Source organism: Rattus norvegicus, chromosome 1, assembly GCF_036323735.1.
Source record: "Rattus norvegicus strain BN/NHsdMcwi chromosome 1, GRCr8, whole genome shotgun sequence".
Lineage (NCBI taxonomy): Eukaryota > Metazoa > Chordata > Mammalia > Rodentia > Muridae > Rattus > Rattus norvegicus.
In genome coordinates, this window is record NC_086019.1 from 248,208,441 (window position 1) to 248,215,003 (window position 6,563).

A 6,563-nucleotide genomic window follows, 5' to 3' on the forward strand; every position below is an offset into this window, starting at 1 on the left:
TTATCCCATTCATCTTATCATCTCCAAGAGGATGTTCCAACCTCATATGGCCAAGCCTCCACACTTCCTGAGGCCTCAACTCTCTCCAGGGTTAGGCACTTTTCCCATTGAGGCCAGACCAGGAAGTCTGCTGTATACATGTCAGGGGACCTCAGACCAGCTCATGTATGCTGCTTGGTTGGTGGTTTTGTGAAAGAAAGATCTCAGGGGTTCAGGTTAGTTGAGATTGATGATTTTTCTATGGGGTCACCCTCCTCCTCAGCTTCTTCCAGCTTTTCCCTAATTCAAACACAGGGGTCCTCAACTTCAGTCCACTGTTTAGGTGTAATTATTGCATCTATATCAGTTGTTTGTTGGATCTCTCAGATTAATGACATGCTAGGCTCCTGCCTATAACCACACCACAGCATAAGTAATAGGGTCAAGCCTTGGAACAACCACCTGAGCTGAATCCAAAGGTGGGCCAATCGCTGAACCTCCTTTCCCTCAGATTCTTCTTCATTTTTGTCCCTGAAGTTATTTTAAACAGGAACAATTCTGGGTCAGGGGTTTCACTGTGAGATGGCAACCCCAAATGTACACTTGATGCCCGGTCTTCCTATTTGAGGTATGCTGTACAAGATCCCTATCTCTACTGTAAGGCATTTTATTTAAGGGTTCTTCATTTGAATCCAGAAATTCTCTCACCTCCCAGATTTCTGGTTTTTAGAGGGTAACCCCAGATCCCAACCCCTGAGGTCACATAATTACATTTGTTATACTGGCCTTCAGAGTCTCTATCCTATCTCTCCACCCTGTATGCGACCCTGTTCCCCCTGGCCCTTTCCTGTATTCTTCCCAAACCCAAGTTCGTCCCTCCCTCTGGCTTCTGGGATTTTCATCTTATTCTTCCTGTTTTTTTTTCTTTTTTTCCTCATCTTTATTAAATTGGGAATTTCTTATTTACATTTCAAATGTTATTCCCTTTCCTGGTTTCCAGGCCAACATACCCCAACCCCTACCCCTCTTGTATCAGTCTGGAATCCCACCAACAATGGAGGAGTGTTCATCTTTCTCCACATCCTCACCAGCATCTGCTGTTGCTGAAGTTTTTTTTTTTTCCATCTTTATGAAATTGGGTATTTCTTATTTACCTTTCAATTGCTCTTCCCTTTCCTGGTTTCCAGGCCAACATACCCCTAACTGCTCCCACTCCCCTTCTATATTGGTGTTCCCCTTCCCATCCTCCCCCCATTACCGCCCTCCCCCCAACAATCCCGTTCAGTGGTGGTCCAGCCTTGGCAGGACCAAGGGCTTCCCCATCCACTGGTGCCCTTACTAAGCTATTCATTGCTACGTATGCAGTTGGAGCCCAGGGTCAGTCCATGTATAGTTTTTGTATAGTGGCTAAGTCACTGGAGGCTATGGTTGGTTGGCATTGTTGTTCATATGGGGTCTCAAGCCCCTTAAGTTCTTTCAGTCCTTTTCCTGATTCCTTCAACGGGGGTCCTCCTCTCAGTTCAGTGGTTTCCTGTTGGCATTTGTCTAAGTATTTGTGATATTCTGGCTGTGTCTCTCAGGAGAGATCTACATCTGGTTCCTGTCAGCATGCACTTCTTTGCTTCATCTATCTTATCTAGTTTGGTGGCTGTATATGTATGGGCCACATGTGGGGCAGGCTCTGAATAGGCGTTCCTTCAGCCTCTGTTCTAAACTTTGCCTCCCTATTCCCTCCCAAGGGTATTCTTGTTCCCCTTTTAAAGAAGGAATGAAGCATTCTCAATTTGTTCATCTTTCTTGAGTTTCATGTGCTCTGTGCAGCTAGGGTAATTCAAGCATTGGGCTAATATCCACTTATCAATGAGTACATACCATGTGTGTTTTTCTGTGATTGGGTTTCCTCAGTCTGGATCCCAATTTTCCAGTTCCATCCAATTGCATATGAATTTCATAAAGTTATTGTTTTTTTATAACTGAATAGTATTCCATTGTGTAGATGTACCACATTTTCTGTATCATTCCTCTGTTGAAGGGCATCTGGGTTCTTTCCAGATTCTGGCTATTATAAAGAAGGCTGCTATAAACATATTGGAGCATGTGCCTTTGTTATATGTTGGGGCATCTTTTGGGTATGTGCACAAGAGTGGTATGGCTGGGTCCTCACGTAGTTCAATGTCCAATTTTCTCAGGAACCTCCAGACTGATTTCCAGAATTGTTGAACCATTCTGTAATCCCACCAACAATGGGGGAGTGTTCCTCTTTCTCCACATCCTTTCCAGCATTTGCTGTCACCTGAGTTTTTGATCTTAGCCATTCTGACTGGTGTGAGGTAGAATCTCAGGGTTGTTGTGATTTGCATTTCCCTTATGACTAAAAATGTTGAACTTTTCTTTAGGTGCTTCTCAGCCATTTAGCATTCCTCAGCTGTGAATTCTTTGTTTACCTCTGAACCCTATTTTTAATAGGGTTATTTGCCGCCCTGCAGTCTACCTTTGTGAGTTCTTTGTATATTTTGGATATAAGCCCTCTATCAGTTGTGGGATTGGTAAAGATCTTTTCCCAATCTGTTGGTTGCTGTTTTTTCCTAACCACAGTGTCCTTTGCCTTACAGAAGCTTTGCAGTTTTATGAAATCCCATTTTTCGAATCTCGATCTTAGAGCATAAGCCATTGGTTTTTGTTCATGAAATTTTCTCCAGTGCCCAAATGTTTGAGATTCTTCCCCACTTTTTCTTATGTCTTTTTAAATTAACCCTGTTAACTCCATGAGATAGGATTTCAGGTCAGCATCATAATTTTCATTTGCTTTGGGGTATCCAAATGAGGTCTTATGGTGCCAGTGTACATTGGCTTTCATTAATTATGCTCTTGCACTTGCTTCTCAATATCTGGTTATCTCTATTGTTAACTGATTTATTTTTCTCTGTCTTGCACCTACCTCCTGCGTCAGTGGTTTGCTTCAGTATCCTTGGGAGATCTGTGGCCCTGGTTGGAGGTCTCCTGGGAATCCTTCAGACTGTGTGGTCTCTTGCCTTAGGTGTAGCAGCCCCCCTAGTAGGCCTTCTTACTGTGGGATCTTTTGCTCTGGGTTCAACAGATCTCCTTGGTGTCCTTCAGATTGTGGAATCATCAGAAGGGCAGATATGCTGATGATACATCCTGGCAGAAGATGCAGGCTTAAAGGGAGGTGGAGTTTGAATGGAGATATCCAATGGGTTCCTCAGGGGTCCTATGTGCTGTGGTTATTTGTGAGTGTTCTTTACCTGTTGCTATGGGTGTGCAGAAGTTCTTCTGGGATGCCTTCAGACTGTGGAGTCTTCTGAGGGACTGATATGCTGATGATCTGCCCATGCAGAAGGCACTGACCAGAATGGATGTACAGTTTGTGTAAATGAGATGGGTACCTAGTCCACTGGACTCCTTGGGGGGGCCAGCTACTGAAGTTATTTGGGAGGGTACCTTCTCTGTTGCCTTGGGTGCAGCAGATCTTCTTGGAGGACTTCAGGTTGTAGAGTCTTCAGAGGGGCACACCTGCCGATGACCTCTATTTTTTATTTTTTAATTATTCACTTTACATGTGGCCCACTTCCCCTCCCAGTCAACCCCCCTCACATACTCCTTCCCCAGTCCTCTCTTACTTTCTCCTTTCCGTGGTTGGGGGACTCCTGGATATTCCCCAATCCTACACTTCAAGTCTCTGCAAGAGTAGGTGCCTCCTCTCCCACTGAGTCCTGACAAGGCAGTACAGCTAGAATAACATATCCTACATGCATCAAACAGCTTTTGGAATAGCCTCAGTTTCATTTGTTCAGGTCTCAAATGAAGGCCAAGCTGTACATCTGCTATATATGTGCAAAGAGACCTAGGTCTAGCCGTTTTATGGTCTTTGGTTGGTGGTTAAGTCTCTGAAAGCCCCAATTGCCGAGGTCAGTTGATTCTGTTGTTCTTCTTGTGGAATTCCCATCTCTAAAAAGATATTCTGTTGGTCTTCTTGTCGATTTCCCCTCTCAAAAGAGAAAGGTCGCAATCCTTCTTCCTCTTCTTCCATAAAAGTCACCAAACTCCATCCATTGTTTGGCTGTGGATGTCTGCATCTGTCTGAGTCAGTTGGTTGTCTGAGCCTGTCTGAGGACAGCCATGCTAGACTCTTGTCTGCAGGCATAACAGAGTATTAGTAATAGTGTCAGGGTTTGGTGTTTGTCCTTGGGATGTGTCTCAAGTTGGGCTGGTTTTGTTTGGCCATTCCTCAGGCTCTACTCCATTTCCAAGCCCTGCATTTCCTGTAAACAGGAAAAGTTTTGTATCAAAATTTTTGGATGGGTTGGTTTTCCTATTGCTTAACCTGGGTTCCTGCCTTCCCAGGCTCCATATACCCAAAGCTGTGAGTCACAGGTAAGGATACAACTACTGATTCTTGGATGTCTCTCCTAAACCAGGTCTCTTTCTTTACCTGAAGTTGCCCTTCCCCCTGTTAGTTGCTGCTTTCCATTCATTCTCATGGCCATCCAGCCATCTCCCCTGTTCCTCCACACAACCAACACTGAATCTCCCACCACATTTCATGATCCTTTCTCCCAATCAGTTCCATATCCCCATCTGCCTTCCACAATTCTCTGTCCCCTTCCAAGTGATCACCAAACATCCTTGATTGTGCGCTCCTTCTGTTACAGTCTCCTGGAGTCTGTGGTAGCATGGATACCCTGTAATTTGTGGCTAATATACACTTACAAGAGCATGTCCTTTGGAGACTGGGTTAACTTAGGATAAAATTCTTAAGATCCATCCATTTGCCTGTAAAATTCATGAAATATTTGTTTTTTTATAGATGAAAGTATACTGTTGTATAGACATACCACATTTTCATTAACCATTCTTCAGTTGAGGGACATCTAGATTGTTTTCAGTTTCTGACAACTACAAATAAAGCTGCTATTACATAGTTGATTAACTGTCTTTGTGGTATTGTGGAGCATCTTTTGGATATGTGCCCAGGGAGTGATATATCTGGTTATTGAGGTAGAGCCATTCCTAGTTTTCTGTGAAAGCATCAAATTGATTTTCCAAGTGTTTGTAAAAGTTTGCACTCCTACCAGCGATGGAGCAGTGTTCCCTGTGCTCTACAACCTCATCAGTATGTGCTACCATTTGAGTTTTTGATCCTAGCCATTCTGACATATGTAAGATCAAATCTTAGAATTGTTTGATTTGCATTTTCCTGATGACTAAGGACTATGAACATTTCTTTAAGTGTTCTTCAGACAATTGAGATTTCTCTCTTTTCCTCTGTACCCCATTTTAAAATTGCATTGTGGGTGTCTAACTTCTTGAGTTCAAGGACCCAAAACCATCCAGTGGGAAAAATGATAGCATTTTCAACAAATATTGATGGTTCAACTGGTGGTCAGCATGTAGAAGAATGCAAATTGACCTATTTTTATCTCCTTGTATAAAGCTCAAGTCCAAGTGGATCAAGGACCTCCACATAAAACCAGATATGATAAATCTAATAGAAGAAAAAGTGGGAAAGAACCTCAAACACATTGGCACAGGGAAAATTTCTTGCATAGAACATCAATGGTTATGCTCTAAGATCAAGAATTGACAAGTGGGAACTCATAAAATTGCAAAGATTCTGTAAGGCAAAGCACATGGTCAATAGAACAAAATGGCAATGCAAAGATGAGTTGTCTTTAACAACCCTACATCTGATACTGGGTTAATATCCAAAATATACAAATGACTCAAGAAGTTAGACTCCAGAGAACCAAATAATCCTACTAAAATGGGGCACAGAGCTAAACAGAAAATTCTCAGTTCAGGAATCTCAAACAGCCAAGAATAGAAGCACCTAAAAATTTTCAACATCCTTCGTCATCAGGGAAATGCAAATCAAATCAACCCTGAGAATCCATCTCACACTAGTCAGAATGGCTAGGATCAAAAATTCAGATGCTGGTGAGGATGTGCAGAAAGAGAACACATCTCCATTTCTGGTGGGATTGCAAGCTGGTACAACCACTGTGGAAAACAGTCTGGCAGTACCTAAGAATGTTGGAATTAGTTCTACTTGAGTACCCAGCTGTACTTCTCCTGGGCATATACACAAAAATGCCCTAACATATAACAAGGACATATGCTCATCTATGTTCTTAACAGCCTTGTTTATATTAGCTAGTAGCTGGAAAGAATCAAGATGTCTCTCAACAGAAGAATGGATTTAGAAAACGTGGTACTTTTACACAACGAGTACTACTCAGTTATTAAAAACAATGAAATTCATAGGCAAATGGATGGAACTTGAAAATATCATCCTGAGTGAGTTAACCCAGTCATAAAAGAACACACATGTTATGTACTAATGATAAGTGGATATTAGCCAAAAAGAAACTTGGCATACATATGATGTGGCCCACAGACCATATGAAACTAAAAAAAAAAAAAAGGAGATCCACAAAGTGTGGATGCTGCAGTACTACTCAGTAGGGGGAAGAGAATAATCTCTGGAAAGTAGAGGGAGACAGGAATCTGGGAAGAAGAGAGAAGGTGGAGTGAAAAGGGGGTCAGTTCAAATATGGAAGGAGATG

At 42.4% G+C, this 6,563-nt stretch overlaps 1 protein-coding gene across 7 annotated transcripts in view; it reads right to left on the bottom strand.

Moving 5' to 3' along the window:
• Window positions 1-216: 216 nt before the first annotated feature.
• LOC120100032 (uncharacterized) overlaps window positions 217-6,563 on the bottom strand; it is a 28,408-nt gene continuing 22,061 nt past the window's right edge. For all 7 annotated transcript variants that reach the window (XR_005499677.2, XR_005499674.2, XR_010063259.1 and 4 more), the window contains one exon: window positions 217-4,259. The gene's annotated coding sequence lies outside the window, so the exon portion shown is untranslated. The remainder of the gene's footprint in view (window positions 4,260-6,563) is intronic.